The following is a 20,785-nucleotide window of genomic DNA, read 5'->3' as shown; positions in this document are numbered from 1 at the left end:
CTCACATCCTGGTTATTCACCTTGGGGAGAACAATCTCGGGGGCTGTACAGGAGTTAACTTAAGGGACAGCATCCAGAGGGATGTTAGCTTAGTTAGGCAATCATGGCCAGAGGTGAAGCTAAGATGATTGGAAATGTTCACAAGGCGGGTCTGGCAGGGAGCTGCAGACCCAGCCTGTGCAGACAAGGCTAGAGAGAAAGTGAATAGAGAGGTGACCAACATATTCCTGGACACAGGGGGTTCAGTAATACAGCAGAGAGGCATCCGTTACAATTGGCCAGCAGTTTTCAGGGATGATGGCGTACATTTGTCAGACATGGCTACAGGATGTGCAGGAATGAACTGGACAGGAATTGTGATACCCGAAAGTGTGGCAGGGTGAGGGGAGCAAACAAGCTAGTCACCAGCACTCCCTGTGGTGCTTAAGAGAATAAAATGAATGGTTCCCAGAGGTAAAAGACCTGGGATTTTGGTGATGGGCCTGGGACTCATGTGATAGGTTGATACCTTGTGGTCCTTGCAGGCCAAGGTCCCCACCCTTCTGCACCCTCTGTCCTCCTAGCAGGGAAGAAGGCTGCTTGGACTCAGAGAGAGCTCAGTCCTAGGGGATCGGTTGAGAAGACTCTACCCCATACTATCGGTTATATGGTAAGGAACCCTATGACTCCCACAGTGGAGCCAATTAAATGCCTGGTATAGGATGGTTTGGGTGATCAGTGGGCACTGCCCTTGCTTTGTGCTAAAAGTTTATAAAAAATTTCAGCCTGCTATTTAATTCTGTACATATGTCTGTCCTCCTTTTGCTGCTATGTCCACATCAAAAACCTTATCTTAAAAGTAGCCTTCTTTACTCTTAAAGTGGAGATCACTCACAAAATAGTATTATAAACAAATAGGTGGGTCTTTACAATTTCAAAAAGAAAAGGAGTACTTGTGGCACCTTAGAGACTAACAAATTTATTTGAGCATAAGCTTTCGTGAGCTACAGCTCACTTCATCGAAAGTTTATGCTCAAATAAATTTGTTAGTCTCTAAGGTGCCACAAGTACTCCTTTTCTTTTTTGCGAATACAGACTAACACGACTGCTACTCTGAAACCTGTACAATTTCAGTTCTCAGAGATGTATTTTAATGTACAAGGCACTGCATGGCAATATACATATTGGAGATTTCATCAGTTTTTAGCTAAGCAAGCAAGGGTGTGAACAGAGCTATGCTGATTGTTTGCTTTGCTGGCCATTCTGAAAAATAAAAACAAACAAACAAAAATTGGTGAACTAAAAGATTGACTTTTGGTTTTGAATTAAGCCAAATGTTTTGGTCAACCCCAAATGAAACTTTAAAATTTTTTTTAAAAATAAAATTGCAAGTAAATTTCAAAACAAAAAATTGTTTTGAATCAAAAATCAAAATGTTTCATTTAAAAATTTCAAAACAAAATGTTGATTTTTGTCTTGTTTTGCTTGGGTTTTACTCTGACTGAAACAATCTAGTATATTTGACATGAGTTCATGAAATGTTTTGGTCAACCTGAATCTGCATTTTTCAGCAAAAACAATTTTTTGCCAAACGTTTTCACCCAGCTCTAGTTGTGAACGACTTCAGTTCCCATTGCCTTCAGTGAGAGTAGCAGGTGCATAGAATCACACATGTTCAGACCTACACACAACACAATGTTATGGATTAATTTCTTTACAATTTTTATGAGGTGTAAGACAGCTCTAGCAGTCTCCACAATATGACACATAAAGAATGTATTTATATATTGCATATAACGAGATCAATGAATTGTAAGTGAAAATATTCAACTCTCAATAGAGCCAATACTTACTGCTGTCTCCAAGATGTAAACAATAATCAAATTCTGATGGGTAAAAAGAGCTCACATGATTATGAAATATTTAGGCCCCAATCCTGCAAAGACTTACACATAAGCATAACTTAAGCAGGTGAAAGTAGCCCCACTGGTTTCATATGTGTAGGTATTTGCAGTATCATGACCTTGGGTTGTAAGCACTTCAAGACAGGGCCTATCACCTACTTTATGTTTATAAAGCACTTAGTACAAGGGCATCTTGATCTTAGTCAGGTCCTCTAGGTACTACTGTAAGATAAGGACAATAATAATAATAATATTGTTCTCAGATCTATCTAACATGTGAAGGCTTTTCATTGTGCCTATCACTGTGCACTATATGAGCACCTCTTTGGCTTTGGGTAACATACCATTCTACAATCTCAGGGATCTCTTTTTCCCCTTCAGGTAGTATTTTATTGCTATTATCCTCAGAGGCTGTCAGCACTTGTATATGTATAATATCTATACCAGGGATTGGTAACCTTTGGCACGTGGCCAGTCAGGAAAATCCGCTGGCAGGCCAGGATGGTTTGTTTACCTGCAGCGTCTACAGGTTCAGATGATCGTGGCTCCCACTGGCCGCGGTTCACAGTCCCAGGCCAATGGGGGCTGCAGAAAGTAGCGGCCAGCACATCCCTCGGCCTGCACTGCTTCCCGCAGCCTCCATTAGGTTGGAGCAGCGAACTGTGGCTAGTGGGAGCTGCGATTGGCTGAACTTGTGGACGCAGCAGGTAAACAAACCATCCCGGCCTGCCAGCAGCTTTCCCTGATGGGCCGAATGCCAAAGGTTGCTGATCCCTGATCTATACCGTACCATATATTCCTATTTAATATGCATTGAACATTTAAAGTGCTATAGAGTTCATATATGAGAGTGAGTCTGTAAATTGCTTTGCGATGGAGGATACTATATTTGTAAGGTATCGCTATTGATAAATAATAAAGTGAACATATAAACACTATTGTATGAGAAAATTACTGTTGCCACTGGAGAAAGCACCAAGTTCTTCCACATTGAAATAGTATTGAAATATAATTTTGTTGTAAATAATATACTTCAGTTAAAAGTCACTTGCTTTTTCTAATGATAAACCCTAATTTTCAAGAGTTGGCATCAAATACAGCTGAAAAGATGAAACTTGGTGATATTTGCCTCCAATTTAATTCTTTAAAAGGCAATAAGTTAATTATCTGCCCTCCCTTCCCCCTCCCCCTGAGATAGGACTTTTAAAAATTAAGTTGTCTAGGCTGTTTTAATGGGCTATTTTTACTTTGACACTAACTCAATCCCAGCTAGTATAGGAAGAATTGGGTGATCTTGTGCATTGTATGTGTGTTGAGCTTAGGAAGCTTATCTAGCAATTAAAGCAAAGCACTGTAAATCAGATAACTCTAGGTGTATTTTCAGCCTGGACATTGACCCATCATGGGATCTTTGGCAAATTATTTAAATTTCCCCTGCTTCAGTTTACCCATCTGTGAAACAGGGATAAAAACTCCTGTACCACGCGGCATTGTGAAGCTCAATAAATGTCAGTAAAAAGCTTTGAATTCCTTGGATGAAAGGCATTGTAATGGAAAGAGTTATTATGTTAGTACCCCAGCTAGGAATGGAGCAGTAGCCTACACTCTGGATTTCCTTACTAAACTTATGCTATCATGCCTGGACCTTTACACCATCTGAACATTCTGGAGGCCTAGCACCAGGGGATCTGCCAGGAGAGCAGCCATGCAAGGTGCTCCACAAGCCCTTCATCCCAGACATGGCTCTGTACTTAGACTGTAAACTCTTTGGGACAAGGACTGTCTTTTCCCCCCTGTCTTTGTACAGCACCTAGCACAATGAGATCCCAGTCCATGACTTGTATTATTACACAAATAACAAATAAACAATAATAATAACCTGGGCCAGTATAAACAGAGCTGGGAAAGGCCAAGGAATCCATATTCACTCTGATGCAGCAGCCCTAGCAGCTTGTGCAAGTGGAGTAGAGGTGCTAGAGAAGCTTTTCCAGCCCATAGTATCCAGAAGGCTTAGGTTGTAGCTCTGTGGCCTGACCCCAGATTAGGGGTGCATGTCACCCACTCTGTGTCCACAAATCCAATACACTGCAGTGACATGAACCTAACTTTCTGTGGGTGGAGTGAATTTCAGCCCTAATGTCAATTAAACAAGTTTTTGGAAATTAACCCTGTGCTCGCTATATGATTTGCTTTAGCAGCTCAGTACAATGCCATAAAACTAATCAGTCATTTCCCCCCTACTTCATTGCTATGATGCTAGCCAACACGGAAGACAAATCACAAGTTCATACTTTAAAGAATAAATTCTGCACACAGCATATTGAGGCCTTCATCCACTTGACAGGGTCTTAATTTGCGTGGCCAACAGGAAAGCATCTCATTTGTACCTAAAACTGTGGATTAAAAAAGCAGTCAGGAGTATAGGAAGTCTCAATATAACACAATATGACTTAAATGGAGGCTTGATGTAAAACATTATGATGTGCTGCATATTCAGTAATGAAAAAACATTCTGGAAATTGATGAAGGAAAAGGTCATTCGCATACCAGTGAAATCCCTTAAGATTTTTAAGGCTTTGCTGGGTGCATTTTTAAGCATTGATGGAAATCCGTTAATGACCATGTAAAGATGTGGTCAGATGCTGACCACCAGACCTGAGGCCTTGTGCAAAATTATTGACAGCTATATGGCTTATTCTTGTAGCGGTTAAGAAATGAAATGCCTTTCGCTAATCAAGTAATTGCATTAAGCAACTGCTGGGAACATTTTGCTGCTTTTCTTTAATAGCCAAGAAGTCAAGTGTATTTAATATTTGTTAACTGTCAAGAGCAGTTCCATTCACATTTATTTTTTAAAACTAAAATAACATGGTCATTTCTTCTGCCCTTTCAAGTAAATCTCTTTTTTTTTAAAGTCAACTAGTAAACATACAGAAGTGAAAAGTTTGAGCAGATTTCAGAATGTCAGCAAAATGGAATCCCACAAAGGAAGTTTTAAGCAGACTTGAACACTGCAGCAGTGACGTTAGAATAAGAATAAGAGCTATAATTAAAGACATGAAGTTGTTGATTACTGGCAGATGTCATGCTGCTAAAAGAATGTTTATTGTCTCTCTCTCTCTCTCTCTCTTTTGCTCTCTGTTGCCACAAGGGCACTGGTTCATTCCAGTGATTAGGGGGTATTTAAGCTGCAGTATTTCTCTTTTAATTAATTATCAAGGAATTTTTCATTCTAATGAACACCAAGAAAAAAGCAATGTCAATACGACATAATGACAGGTTTCAGAGTAGCAGCCGTGTTAGTCGGTATTCGCAAAAAGAAAAGGAGTACTTGTGGCACCTTAGAGACTAACAAATTTATTTGAGCATAAGCTTTTGTGAGCTACAGCTCACATCATCCGATGAAGTGAGCTGTAGCTCACGAAAGCTTATGCTCAAATAAATTTGTTAATCTCTAAGGTGTCACAAGTACTTCTTTTCTTAATACAACATAAGGAAGAGCCACTTTCCTGTTCATTCTTATGGTTTTCTTGAAGCTGAGTTTTGGTTTTCTTATGCCAGCATGACACAGAGCCACATGCTAATATGGCAGGGTGGTCAGCTGGCTCCATTTGTCACGTATTTTAAACCGTCTACATTACAACCAAACCAACCAAAATCTTTAGATTACTGACAGAACTGCAGTGAAGCATTAGCCACTTTGGTGAACTCTTAAAGTTCATCAGGTTACTTCCACTCACAAAGCCAGATCACTCCTTATCATCAGAATAAGATGCCAATGAGGCTCATGTGGTAGAATGAGTCTGCAAATAATTTAGGGCTACATTCTGCTACACTTAAATCAACAGGAGTGTTGCCACGGACCAAAAATAGGTGCAGGACAAGACCTTCAGCCATTTTAGTGGGTCATGATGCACCTGATTTTGCGATTCCAAAATGAACAGCCAGTTAGGTTTCGTTATACATTTGGCATTGCTCATTGGAAGGGCCCGCCTTCCATGCAAAGCTGTCACTTAGGAGTTATGATGGACCCCCACTGAAAGAACACCCAAATAAACAGATAGCTGCAGCGGCACAGGAGCTAGCAAACAGAGCTCTAAACAGGGGAGTTTGAGTGGGAGTTCTGTTGGAGGAGAAGGTAGTTGTACTTGGTTTTGTATTTTTAGTATTTGTATTTGTGTGTGTGTAGGGGTTTTGTGCTGGGAGAGCAGCTGAGCCTGATTAGGGGGTGGGGCTTTGTGCTGAGAGAGCAGCTGAGCCCTGCCTAGGGGGTGGGGCTTCTGACTAGGGGCCCTATAAAGGTAGCCAGCCAGTCAGGCAGTGGCAAGGAGCTAGCAAACAGAGCTCTAAACAGGGGAGTTTGCATTGTGGTGCTTGTTTGGGGTTTGCTTTTGCTGGGGGGGTGGTCTTTTTGGTGTGGCTTGTGTTTCCCAGATTAACAGGATTTAGGTGGGAAGGAGATGACAGATACAGAGGCAGCTGTGGGAGTGACTCCTGTAGTGAAAGACACATTGAGGATGACTGGATGTGGAAGCTGTGGTATGTACATGATTCTGGAGGGGGGAACCGGTAAGAGTTTTGTCTGCATGAAATGCTGTCTGATAGAGCTGATGGAGGAAAAGATCTGAGGTTTGGAGATGCAGGTGGAAAGTCTGGTTGAGTTTAGGAAGGGGTTTGAGCAGATGATGGAGCAAAGATATGAGGTATCTGAAGGGAAAAGCTCAGACTCACAGATGGAACCAGGGCTGGGGAATTTTGAGGAGAGACTGGATGAGGAAAGTGGTCAGTGGAAACATGTGACTCAAAGAACCAGGCAGAGAAAAAGATGGGCTAGTGAAGGAGAAATAGAGCTTAGGAACAGGTTTGCAGAGTTGGAAAACGAAGAAGGGGCTCAGCAGGTACTTGTTGAAGGTGGAAGGGTAAGGAAGAAGAGAAGAGAGGCTAGCCCTATAGAAAAAGGGGAAGAGTCAAGGGAGACTACACCAAATATGAGCCCCAGGAGGATACAGGATGGGTTGAAGAAGATTGTAAGGGAAAATAGGAATGGAAAGAACTTGCAGCCAGAGGGAACAGGGGAGACACTGGAGAATAGCACTGTCACCAGGAAAAGGCAGGTCTATGTGATCGGGGACTCTTTATTGAGAAGAATAGACAGGCCTGTAACTAGAGCTGATCCTGAGAATAGAAGGGTGTGCTGTCTTCCGGGTGCTAAGATACGGGATGTAGACCTGAGGTTGAAAAGGATCCTCAAGGGAGCGGGAAAGAATCCCCTAATTATCCTTCATGTGGGAACAAATGATACAGCCAGATTCTCGCTGGAAAGTATCAAGGGAGACTATGCTAGGCTGGGGAAGACACTTAAGGAAATTGAGGCTCAGGTGATCTTTAGCAGGATCCTTCCTGTTCCTAGAGAAGGGCAACAAAGGTCTGACAAGATTATGACTGTCAACAGATGGCTTAGGCAGTAGTGCTATAAGGAGGGCTTTGGGATGTATGGCCACTAGGAGGCATTCACAGACAGAGGTCAGTTCTCTCGGGATGGACTTCATCTGAGTAGGGAAGGAAATAGACTTCTAGGATCGAGGCTGGCACAACTGATAAAGAGAGCTTTAACTAGGAATTGGGGGGAGATGGATGGGAGATGTCCAGAAAATCTCCACGCCAGATTTTAGCATTGAGAGGGAAGAAGATGAAGTAAGAAAGGATACAGCCGTGGGTAGGAGTATGTATATAAGGAGCGAGGGCGGTGTGGATACTAGTCTAATAGGTTATACTGGCTGTAGAATGACTGTGTCTAATAGGGTACAAAATGTGAGCGAGGCCAAACAGCAAAAATTAAGATGTTTGTACACCAATGCGAGGAGTCTAGGTAACAAAATGGAGGAACTAGAGCTACTGGTGCAGGAAGTGAAACCAGATATTATAGGGATAACAGAAACATGGTGGAATAGTAGTCATGACTGGACTACAGGTATTGAAGGGTATGTGCTGTTTAGGAAAGACAGAAACAAAGGTAAAGGGAGTGGAGTAGCATTGTATATCAATGATGAGGTAGAATGTAAAGAAATAAGAAGCGATGCAATGGATAAGACAGAGTCCGTCTGGGCAAAAATTACATTGGGGAAGAAAACTAGTAAAGCCTCTCCTACGATAGTGCTTGGGGTGTGCTATAGACCTCCGGGATCTAATTTGGATATGGATAGAGCCCTTTTTAATGTCTTTAATCAAGTAAATACTAATGGAAACTGTGTGATCATGGGAGACTTTAACTTCCCAGATATAGACTGGAGGACCAGTGCTAGTAATAATAATAGGGCTCAGATTTTCCTAGATGCGATAGCTGATAGATTCCTTCATCAAGTAGTTGCTGAACCGACTAGAGGGGATGCCATTTTAGATTTAATTTTGGTGAGTAGCGAGGACCTCATAGAAGAAATGGTTGTAGGGGACAATCTTGGCTCAAGTGATCATGAGCTAATTCAGTTCAAACTAAATGGAAGGATTAACAAAAATAAATCTGCAACTAGGGTTTTTGATTTCAAAAGGGCTGACTTTCAAAAATTAAGGAAATTAGTTAGGGAAGTGGATTGGACTGAAGAACTTATGGCTCTAAAGGTAGAGGAGGCCTGGGATTACTTTAAATCAAAGCTGCAGAAGCTATCAGAAGCCTGTATCCCAAGAAAGGGGAAAAAATTCATAGGAAGGAGTTGTAGACCAAGCTGGATGAGCAAGCATCTTAGAGAGGTGATTATGAAGAAGCAGAAAGCATACAGGGCGTGGAAGATGGGAGGGATCAGCAAGGAAAGCTACCTAATTGAGGTCAGAACATGTAGGGATAAAGTGAGAGAGGCTAAAAGTCGAGTAGAGTTGGACCTTGCAAAGGGAATTAAAACCAATAGTAAAAGGTTCTATAGCCATATATATAAGAAGAAAACTAAGAAGGAAGAAGTGGGGCCGCTTAACACTGAGGATGGAGCGGAGGTTAAAGATAATCTAGGCATGGCCCAATATCTAAACAAATACTTTGCCTCAGTCTTTAATAAGGCTAAAGAGGATCTTGGGGATAATGGTAGCATGACAAATGGGAAGGAGGATATAGAGGTAGATATTACCATATCAGAGGTAGAAGCGAAACTGAAACAGCTTAATGGGACTAAATCGGGGGGCCCAGATAATCTTCATCCAAGAATATTAAAGGAATTGGCACCTGAAATTGCAAGCCAATTAGCAAGAATTTTTAATGAATCTGTAAACTCAGGAATAGTACCGAATGATAGGAGAATTGCTAATATAGTTCCTATTTTTAAGAAAGGAAAAAAAAGTGATCCGGGTAACTACAGGCCAGTTAGTTTGACATCTGTAGTATGCAAGGTCCTGGAAAAAATTTTGAAGGAGAAATTAGTTAAGGACATTGAAGTCAATGGTAAATGGGATAAAATACAACATGGTTTTACAAAAGGTAGATCGTGCCAAACCAATCTAATCTCCTTTTTTGAAAAAGTAACAGATTTTTTAGATAAAGGAAATGCAGTGGATCTAATTTACCTAGATTTCAGTAAGGCATTTGATACCGTGCCACATGGGGAATTATTAGTTAAATTGGAGAAGATGGGGATCAATATGAACATCAGAAGGTGGATAAGGAATTGGTTAAAGAGGAGACTGCAACGGGTCCTACTGAAAGGCGAACTGTCAGGTTGGAGGGAGGTTACCAGTGGAGTTCCTCAGGGATCGGTTTTGGGACCAATCTTATTTAATCTTTTTGTTACTGACCTTGGCACAAAAAGTGGGAGTGTGCTAATAAAGTTTGCAGATGATACAAAGCTGGGAGGTATTGCCAATTCGGAGAAGGATCGGGACATTATACAGGAGGATCTGGATGACCTTGTAAACTGGAGTAATAGTAATAGGATGAAATTTAATAGTGAGAAGTGTAAGGTTATGCATTTAGGGATTAATAACAAGAATTTTAGTTATAAGTTGAGGACGCATGAATTAGAAGTAACAGAAGAGGAGAAGGACCTTGGAGTATTGGTTGATCATAGGATGACTATGAGCTGCCAATGTGATATGGCTGTGAAAAAAGCTAATGCGGTTTTGGGATGCATCAGGAGAGGCATTTCCAGTAGGGATAAGGAGGTTTTAGTACCATTATACAAGGCACTGGTGAGACCTCACCTAGAATACTGTGTGCAGTTCTGGTCTCCCATGTTTAAAAAGGATGAATTCAAACTGGAGCAGGTACAGAGAAGGGCTACTAGGATGATCCGAGGAATGGAAAACTTGTCTTATGAAAGGAGACTTAAGGAGCTGGGCTTGTTTAGCCTAACTAAAAGAAGGTTGAGGGGAGATATGATTGCTCTCTATAAATATATCAGAGGGATAAATATAGGAATGGGAGAGGAATTATTTAAGCTCAGCACCAATGTGGACACAAGAACAAATGGGTATAAACTGGCCACCAGGAAGTTTAGACTTGAAATCAGACGAAGGTTTTTAACCATCAGAGGAGTGAAGTTTTGGAATAACCTTCCAAGGGAAGCAGTGGGGGCAAAAGATCTATCTGGTTTTAAGATTCTACTCGATAAGTTTATGGAGGAGATGGTATGATGGGATAATGGGATTTTGGTAAGTAATTGATCTTTAAATATTCAGGGTAAATAGGCCAAATCCCCTGAGATGGGATATTAGATGGATGGGATCTGATTTACTATAGAAAACTCTTTCCTGGGTATCTGGCTGGTGAATCTTGCCCATGTGCTCAGGGTTTGGCTGATTGCCATGTTTGGGGTCGGGAGGGAGTTTTCCTCCAGGGCAGATTGGAGAGGCCCTGGAGGTTTTTTTGCCTTCCTCTGTAGCATGGGGCATGGTTGACTGGAGGGAGGCTTCTCTGCTCCTTGAAGTTTTGAACCATGATTTGAGGACTTCAATAGCTCAGACATGGGTGAGGTTTTTCATAGGAGTGGGTGGGTGACATTCTGTGGCCTGCACTGTGCAGGAGGTCGGACTAGATGATCAGAGTGGTCCCTTCTGACCTTAGTATCTATGAATCTATGAAACAGATTTCTCTCATTTTTGTCTGCCAGGTTTTTGAACTTTTTGTTCAACTTTGGTCCTTTCCCAGTGAAAATATTTCAGTCCCCCAAAAAGGACTAGCATGTTACCTAGGGTTACAATGGAAAAATACTGTTTTGCAGAAAAGGTAACTGTAAGAGATGCAGTCATTTCTTCAGAATCTATCTTGATTTTCTTCAGTGCAAGGTGCTACCTTGCTTTTCTATGTACACTGCATACACTGGTAGCCAAGCAGCACAGGCGTACCTGACACTGTAATGTAATGCAATGTACTATGCTCATTCCTATACATATTGCTGTATGTAGCGATATATTCACTTTGGCAGCACATTACTTCTCATGCTAATAAAGATACTGTTATTGACTTTTAATCTTGAACCAGTTCCTCCCAAACTGCCAAGACCCAAATAATCCCCCAAATGTGGGGCACAAGAAAACGTTTACAGCTTTTTTGGCATTTTTTCAGGATTTTTTAAAAAGCATAATTACAATTTTCTATACATTTATGTACTCTTTCCATTTATATGCTATGCCTATCAAAAATCTTCTGGGTGTTTATAAAATTTATAAAGGTAAGACTTTTTTGCAGGGCTCATCACCATGGTATCTGAATACCTTTTTTCCATGATTGTACATTATTCTACAGGTCAGATGAAAATTAATTTATGATAATAAATGTGAGGAACAGATGCAACTTGGCATCTAAAGAGAGGGGCAGCTGAGAGGTATGATCTAGTTGCGCATGTATGCTACATTCTTCTCACTTTAGTCTGATTCGCAAAAAACTGACCTCTTCTTGCACACTCAAAAGTATGCACTTTTGAGGGCTATGCAAGAAAGAGGTTTGACAGTGGATCAACAGCAGATTAGGCCAGCAGGTTATTTAAGCTAGCTGGTTGTCATGAGGGCAGCAAGAGACTACATACGAGGCTAACAGAAGCACTGCATGGATCTTTGCTAGTATTCCCATCACCTCTCTGGTTTGATTTTGTCCTCTCTCTCAATCATAAAACATGGAAACAGTTTTGCGGACAATTAAAAAGTTATTTGTCCCATTGCTGTACAATCATAGGAAGAAGAAAAGGAGGACTTGTGGCACCTTAGAGACTAACACATTTATTTGAGCATAAGCTTTCATGAGCTACAGCTCACTTCATCGGATGCATGCAGTGGAAAATACAGTGGGGAGATTTATATACACAGAGAACATGAAACAATGGGTATTACCATACACGCTGTAACGAGAGTGATCAGGTAAGGTGAGCTATTACCAGCAGGAGAGCCGGGGGGGCGGGAGGGGGAAACCTTTTGTAGTGATAATCAAGGGGGGCCATTTCCAGCAGTTGACAAGAATGTCTGAGGAACAGCAGGGGGGGAATAAACATGGGGAAATAGTTTTACTTTGTGTAATGACCCATCCACTCCCAGTCTCTATTCAAGCCTAAGTTAATTGTATCCAGTTTGCAAATTAATTCCAATTCAGCAGTCTCTCATTGGAGTCTGTTTTTGAAGTTGTTTTGTTGAAGAATTGCCATTTTTAGGTCTGTAATCGAGTGACCAAAGAGATTGAAATGTTCTCCAACTGGTTTTTGAATGTTATAATTCTTGACGTCTGATTTGCGTCCATTTATTCTTTTAGGTAGAGACTGTCCAGTTTAGCCAATGTACATGGCAGAGGGGCAGAGGGACATTGCTGGCACATGATGGCATATATCACATTGGTAGATGTGCAGGTGAACGAGCCTCTGATAGTGTGGCTGATGTGATTAGGCCCTATGATGGTGTCCCTGAATAGATATGTGGACACAGTTGGCAACAGGCTTTGTTGCAAGGATAGGTTCCTAAGTTAGTGGTTCTGTTGTGTGGTGTGTGGTTGCTGGTAAGTATTTGCTTCAGGTTGGGGGGCTGTCTGTAAGCAAAGACTGGCCTGTCTCCCAAGATCTGTGAGAGTGATGGGTCGTCCTTCAGGATAGGTTGTAGATCCTTGATGATGTGTTGGAGAGGTTTTAGTTGGGGGCTGAAGGTGATGGCTAGTGGCATTCTGTTATTTTCTTTGTTGGGCCTATCCTGTAGTAGGTAACTTCTGGGTACTCTTCTGGATCTGTCAATCTGTTTCTTCACTTCAGCAGGTGGGTATTGTAGTTGTAAGAACGCTTGATAGAGATCCTGTAGGTGTTTATCTCTGACTGAGGGGTTGGAACAAATGCAGTTGTATCATAGAGCTTGGCTGTAGACAATGGATCGTGTGGTGTGGTCTGGATGAAAGCTGGAGGCATGTAGGTAAGCATAGCGATCAGTAGGTTTCCGGTATAGGGTCGTGTTTATGTGACCATCACGTATTAGCACCGTAATGTCCAGGAAGTGGATCTTTTGTGTGGACTGGGCCAGGCTGAGGTTGATGGTGGGATGGAAATTGTTGAAATCATGGTGGAATTCCTCAAGGCCTTTTTTTCCATGGTCCAGATGATGAAGATGTCATCAATGTAGCGCAAATAGAGTAGGGGCATTAGGGGACGAGAGCTGAGGAAGCATTGTTCTAGGTCAGCCATAAAAATGTTGGCATACTGTGGGGCCATGCGGGTACCCATAACAGTGCCGCTGATTTGAAGATATACATTGTGCCCAAATGTGAAATAGTTATGGGTGAGGACAAAGTCACAAAGTTCAGCCACCAGGTTAGCCGTGACATTATCGGGGATACTGTTCCTGACGGCTTGTAGTCCATCTTTGTGTGGAATGTTGGTGTAGAGGGCTTCAACATCCATAGTGGCTAGGATGGTGTTTTCAGGAAGATCACCGATGGATTGTAGTTTCCCCAGGAAGTCGGCGGTGTCTCAAAGATAGCTGGGAGTGCTGGGGCCTGAGGAGGGAGCATAGGGCCTGAGGAGGGAGTCTATATAGCCAGACAATTCTGCTGTCAAGGTGCCAATGCCTGAGATGATGGGGCGTCCAGGATTTCCAGGTTTATGGATCTCGGGTAGCAGATAGAATACCCCTGGTCGGGGTTCCAGGGGTGTGTCTGTGCGGATTTGTTCTTGTGCTTTTTCAGGGAGTTTCTTGAGCAAATGCTGTAGTTTCTTTTGGTAACCCTCAGTGTTATCAGAGGGTAATGGCTTGTAGAAAGCCTCCTCCCGACTCTCGCGCTATTACCAGCAGACCTTACCTGATCACTCTCATTACAGTGTGTATGGTAACATCCATTGTTTCATGTTCTCTATGTATATAAATCTCCCCACTGTATTTTCCACTGAATGCATCTGATGAAGTGAGGTGTAGCTCACAAAAGCTTATGCTCAAATAAATTTGTTAGTCTTTAAGGTGCCACAAGTGCTCCTTTTCTTTTTGCAGATACAGACTAATACGGCTGCTACTCTGAAACCAATCGTAGGAAGGTATTTATCCTTTTATGAACCCCAGCTTACTTTCTTAATTGTGTTAGGGTCCAGATCTCTAAGATCCTGATCCAAAGCCCTTGCAGGAAATGGCGGTCTTTCCTTTGACTTCAATGGACATCAGCTCAGGCCTCAAATCAGAGGAAGAACCCTCAGTGCAACAGGCAGATCCTTAACAAAAATCATTTTAAGTTTAAAAGAGAGGGAAGCTGTGGGTGCATAAAACTACTGGGGAGAGAGTGCGAAAGAATGAGGATTTGCATGATTGCTCTTTTATTTTATTTTACACTTGTGTTTTCTGCTCAATATAGTCAAGACCAAAGCAGACTGTGAAGAACTTTGAAAAGATCTCACAAAACTAAGTGATTGGGCAACAAAATGGCAAATGAAATTTAATGTGGATAAATGTAAAGTAATGCACATTGGAAAAAATAACCCCAACTATACATACAATATGATGGGGGCTAATTTAGCTACAACTAATCAGGAGAAAGATCTTGGAGTCATCATGGATAGTTCTCTGAAGACGTCCACGCAGTGTGCAGAGGCAGTCCAAAAAGTAAATAGGATGTTAGGAATCATTAAAAAAGGGATAGGGAATAAGACGGAGAATATCTTATTGCCCTTATATAAATCCATGGTACGCCCACATTTTGAATACTGTGTACAGATGTGGTCCCCTAATCTCAAAAAAGATATGCTGGCATTAGAAAAGGTTCAGAAAGGGGCAAATAAAATGATTAGGGGTTTGGAACGGGTCCCATATGAGGAAAGATTAAAGAGGCTAGGACTTTTCAGCTTGGAAAAGAGGAGAGGGGGGATATGCTAGAGGTATATAAAATCATAAGTGGTGTGGAGAAAGTGAACAAGGAAAAGTTATTTACTTGTTCCCATAATATAAGAACTAGGGGCCACCAAATGAAGTGAATGGGTAGCAGGTTTAAAACAAATAAAAGGAAGTTCTTCACTCAGTGCACAGTCAACCAGTGGAACTCCTTGCCTGAGGAAGTTGTGAAGGCTAGGACTATAACAGGGTTTAAAAGAGAACAAGAGAAATTCATGGAGGTTATGTCCATTAATGGCTATTAGCCAGGATGGGTAAGGAATAGTGTCCCTAGCCTCTGTTTGTCAAAGGTGAAGACTGATGGCAGGAGAGAGATCACTTGATCATTACCTATTAGGTTCACTCCCTCTGGGGCACTTGGCACTGGCCACTGTCGGTAGACAGGATACTGGGCTGGATGGACCTTTGGTCTGACCAGTATGGCCATTCTTATGTTCTTATGCATATGCTGGCAATAAGAATAAGGACCTCTCATACTTTATTGTATGAAAATGCACATTTATGAAAGTTCCCTCTTTATATTTCACAATGTGGTATATAATGCTGAATTTGGAAAGCACAGTGAAAATGTAATGTGACTTGTCTTTGCTAAGTAACTTATTCCAATCCATATTGTAAACTAACATACTAAACATATGTTTTCTAAAGCAATTTTTTCACTGGAGGTTCTGTTTTGAGTGATGTAATTATTTATGAACTCTTAATCAGCAGGTCATTTCAGTTTGTAAGCACTGCAGTCATTCAATCATTCTCATAAATATGTCAGCAAGGATGCAGTTTAGAGAGCATGTGTAGCCACACACAACTGGCTAGCTACAGAACAACTGTTTTAAAGGCATCTTCTGTGATCAGACAAGAGCAATTGTTATGTTCACAGTTAACATTAAGGGGAGAAAAAAATCTACTTTGGCTCTTTGCAAACGGAGAACATATTTTCTATATTTAAAAAGCCTCCCAAGCCTCCCAGAGGTGAGCTATGGAGCAAAGTCACAGGTCCATGACTGTCAAATGACAGTCAATATTATAGTAATAATAATGCAATAAAACTGATTGCTCTCATAGTTCTGGGATCCTGCTGGGCTTCCTGTGTGTTAAGTACATCACAGTGGGGGCTTAATGATCAATTAAACCACTATTATTCAGTCACTTCTGGCCAGCAGTCCTCTGTTTCTGTGAACTTTTTTATACAACTGAAAAGCCCTGCTAATGCAATCACATCAGAACTGATTTATCTAGTCTACTGACCACCCAGCACGGAAAGCTCCAATCAGACAGTTAACAATTTTAAAGCTTTTTAATACTAAATGAGAGGCAGAGAGCATAGAATTGTTGAGCACTTTAGAGTCTCAGTTCCTTTTGTAAGTAGTTTATTGTATTTGTCAGGATTGGGGTTTCACATTTTGGATTAAATTTGGGCAAAATAATGACGACGAAGCCAATAATGTGGGCAACCATGAATTATCCGATTTGGGCCATGAACCTGACCATGAAATGTTCTTACTGTGTTAATCCTGAGAGAGAACAAAAGTTTTCTATTACTGTTTAAAAACCACTCAGCTGAGTGAACTAGGACTCAGGCTTCTTATGTTAAAGAGTATATTTTGCTTGAAAAGGCAGTTCAGTTTTCATTTATCTTTTGGGTTCTTTGAAGTACACCCCTCTGTCTTTGTTTAATGGTCTAAAATAGAGATTGTAAAATGAAAAAAGTCCCATCTCCCCCCACAGGAAAGCCAAGCCTAAAGAGGCAGCAATTTTCCAAACATTCAAAACATATTCAGGAGTCTGGTTTTATAAAGCCCAAGACAATTACCAGAGAATATCTAAAGCAAGCCCAACGTGGTATGTTAATGTACTGGCAGGGAAGTCAAAGAAAACGGTTTATGCTAAAGGAGGATAGCCAGAGAGGGATTTCTAGGAGGAGCTGAAAGCCATAAGCCAAGCTCCACTTCTAAACCTTTGGCGAACAGCTGATTCTTGCTCATCAGGACCAACCCAGAAAGAGAGAGAGAAAAGATGAAAAGAGGAAACATAGGAAAGGGAAATGAAAAGAGTTTTATTAGTAAGGTTCTTCTCCTGCCTGACCCAATTATCAGATTTTGCATTTAAGTTTAAGACAGTAGATCAAACAACAAGAGCCACTTTGTACTTTTGCCAGGAGACCATATGATATCTCTCAGTGACTCTCCTGCATGCCAGGAATAAGAAACTGTGCCTCTATGTTAGTTTGTTTTACATATGGTGCAATGTGCAAAAAATAGTAAAATTCATAAATGACTGCACTCAGGAATGATGTCCAGGATTTATGGTACTTTATCAGTTAGGAGGGAACAAAAGGAGAAGGAAAATCTAATTATAAGTTTCCACAAATAAGCTAAAAAGGAATGAGAACTGAAAGTCCAAAGGTTGGTGTCATGCTAACTTAGCAAAAGAAACTGTCTAGTTATTTTCAATGAGCATTTTACAGTGGTCAGCTCAGAATCTATTCTGGATATTTGGACTTTTTGCAGGGACTAAAAATCTATTACATAAATTAATCTGCAAACAGAGAAGAACTGTAGCTGTAAAATTATTCTATCATGTAAATATTAAGACCTGCATCCTCACTAGGGTTTTTTGAATATTATTTTATAATATATTTTTGTATATTATTTTAAATCCACCAGCATTTTTTGTGACATTATATAGGTTGTGGTATTTCAGGATTGGAGTATTTTAAGGTTGGAGTGGGATTTGTGTGCAGGAGATGCCCTGAAAAGTGCATGTTCCTCACTTAATTCTTTTGCAACAGTACTTTTGGTAACGGTGGTAAGCATCAGAAAAACCTGACACTCAGCACAGTGTGCGTAAAGTGCCATTCTCTGCCATGATATCTGGCAGTTCATTAAAATACCATATGGTTCTTTCACTTCTTCGAATGAAAGCAAAGTATCACTGGTTCAGTATTTTAGTATGTCTGTCTAACACACAACAGAGTCAAATCTTTCGTAAGGGATTTTGTGTGTAAGCAAGATTCAGATACCTCTCACCATTGCTTTCTTTGCTTATGCATGGGCAAGATAGACACCTTGCTCCAATGCCAGTACTGTTTTCTTCAAGGACAACTGATGCTGGCATGTCCACGCATTTGTTTCTTGTCTTATTTTTTATTTCTAGTGCATTTCATTAACGCTTTAGCTGGTTAATGTAATATCAAGTTTTGTTTTCAGAAGAAAACCTTCTTCTTGTATTTGTGGGATCATTTGGGTTGGAAGACTGGCTAGGATGATTTAACTGGGACTTGGTCCTGCTTTGAGCAGGGGGTTGGACTAGATGACCTTCTGGGGTCCCTTCCAACCCTGATATTCTATGATTCTATGATTCTATGAAGAGACTTTTTACTGGGCATTGTGGCAAAGACCCTAAACCATTCCTTGGTGAGGATCATCTAGCCTACTCTTCACCATCGCCAACGATAACTCATTCTGAACTTGTTCCATCACTGAACTAGTCTGGTATAGTTTCACGTAGATTTCCTTTTCCATAGCTTAAGCCAGTAACTGTGTTTTGATCTCATTGACTAGCAACAATAATTGAGCCCTTATCACTTTACAATTTTCCTTTGTGTATAGATCTGTGGGACAATGGTCTTATCTTAGCTACCTTTTCTCCAGACTTCATATAACCAGTTTTATTACAAACCTTTTATCGTTGCTGTTGCTCTCCTCTGAGTCTTCTGCTTGGCTATGTACTTTCTGAAATGACATGTCCAGATATGAATGGGGAGTGTTTGGGAGGCTGACCCTGGTGACTGGAAAGATGCATGTGAGTTTGTAGCGGGGAGGAGTTAGCACTGAGGGAGTAGCAGGAGGTCCTTGTTACATGGATTCACATGGCTCCTCATGTCAGCAAGGGCTAAAAAGAGGCTGCCAGTGGAATAAAAAGTCAAACTTGTTTCTTTGCTTATCAGCTGAGGTGCTCCCCACTCACCTTCCTTGAGTTTGCCCAAGGAGGGATCTTTTCTTCTGTGTAAACATACAAATTTGCTTATGTTGGGTTTTGTATGACAATTGCTTTTACACTGTTGGGATCATTCAGTCTTATCCCCACTCACATGTTAAGAGTGAAGATGATCATCATCAGATAGAGCTGGGGAGAACTTCCCCCTCACTACACAGTGGGCAAACTAATTTTCATCTTCCACTGGAGCATCCATCAGGAAACAAGAAGATTGAGAGCTTACAGTGGGTACATATGGGCTGAAGGCAGCATTAGCAAAAAATGACGTTCAGGCAGTTGCCCTATTCAGGACAAGTTCCCTTCCCTGGTGCACTTAGGTTATGGAGGTTGGGACAGTTGTTAACACTGCAGCTTGACAGGTAGGAATTCCTTGCAGTAAGAGATGATATTCTGGGAAAGGCGGCCAGGACTATGGCTATTTGCTCAGGTTCAGAAACAGATGTGCCTAATAGGGAATGTCTGAGAGAGGACACAGTAATCCCTTCCCCATCCCACATAGAGCTCAGGCACTGCCCCTTCCTCCCCATCAGACAACATGTTCATCCCCACAACTGCTATGATCTGGGAAAGCTGTTTCTCCCTGGAGCACAGGACACATTGTGGGTGCCCTCACACTGGATGATAACTTACTGCCAGGGGCCTACTGGCTGCCGGGTAACCCTGCAGTTCAATATAGGTGTGCCTTTAATTCAGTCCCCAATGTGTTGTGTTTTCTTTCCACATCATCCAGAATGGCATCAGTAATGATGTGGTTCTGGGAAGGAAATTATTTTTGTTGGAAAGACCTTGGCTTGCCTATGACAGCTCCTTGTGTTGCAGCTATGTATTTCTTGGTAAAAACAATAACCCGTTCACCGTTTGCTAACTTTTTTTTGTGAGCTACGTTTAAGTAAGAAAATATAGAAATTTAAAAACATCTGTTGAAATGTAATTTAAGAACTGACAGAAGTTTTTGCCAGTTCTACTGACAGCAAAGAGAGATGGTTCATTATTTGAACACTCATCTGCCTGAAGGTTCAGTGTTAGGATACCATGCTACTGAAAGCAATTGACTTATGACTAATGAGCATTTGTACTGTGTATGTGAGAACTAGTGTTGTCATGTGAAGACTTGTGTTAGATCAAAGGGAAAATATCTTCTCATATATGCTAAACAAGGCCTCTATTTTCCAAAAGAAATAGAAGTTAACTATATAGAGGGGGCATATAAGGTAACTCTACTCTGCTTGATATTTTGCAGTGACTTCTTCCTATAGTAGCTAGGGTGTTAGCATGCACTTCGCTATAGGAAACAGGCCATTATGAGGCAATACTAGCTGTTCCAGACCATCTGCAGGAGAAGGGGTGGCTAGCACTTTGCCCTACCACAACACTCAGTTGGAAACTGGGACATCCAAGGGTTGAATCAAACTGTATATGTCCAGGAAGCCTTTATCCCTGGGGTCTATCGGTGACCTGTAGTGGCCACATTAGGAAGTGTTCATCTACAGACCCTACAAAGACAAGAAGTGACCACATCATCTTCTACAATAACAATGCAAACTACAGGTATATGTCATGAAGAGACGGTGCAAGGCATAAGCAAGCAATTGCTT

The 20,785-nt window shown here is 41.3% G+C and overlaps 1 protein-coding gene and 1 long non-coding RNA gene across 5 annotated transcripts in view; one reads left to right on the top strand and one right to left on the bottom strand.

Moving 5' to 3' along the window:
• The window catches only part of RUNX1 (RUNX family transcription factor 1), a 219,900-nt gene that overhangs the window by 147,375 nt on the left and 51,740 nt on the right, over positions 1 to 20,785 (bottom strand). The gene's annotated exons all lie outside the window — the stretch shown is intronic.
• LOC119863376 overlaps positions 6,371 to 20,785 on the top strand; it is a 45,500-nt gene continuing 31,085 nt past the window's right edge. Inside the window, exon 1 of the long non-coding RNA XR_005295589.2 lies at positions 6,371 to 6,422. This is a non-coding gene — a long non-coding RNA (uncharacterized LOC119863376). The remainder of the gene's footprint in view (positions 6,423 to 20,785) is intronic.

This window comes from Dermochelys coriacea, chromosome 1, assembly GCF_009764565.3.
Source record: "Dermochelys coriacea isolate rDerCor1 chromosome 1, rDerCor1.pri.v4, whole genome shotgun sequence".
NCBI lineage: Eukaryota > Metazoa > Chordata > Testudines > Dermochelyidae > Dermochelys > Dermochelys coriacea.
Note: the sequence above shows the minus strand (reverse complement) of the source record. Positions and strands in the feature narration are given on the sequence as shown.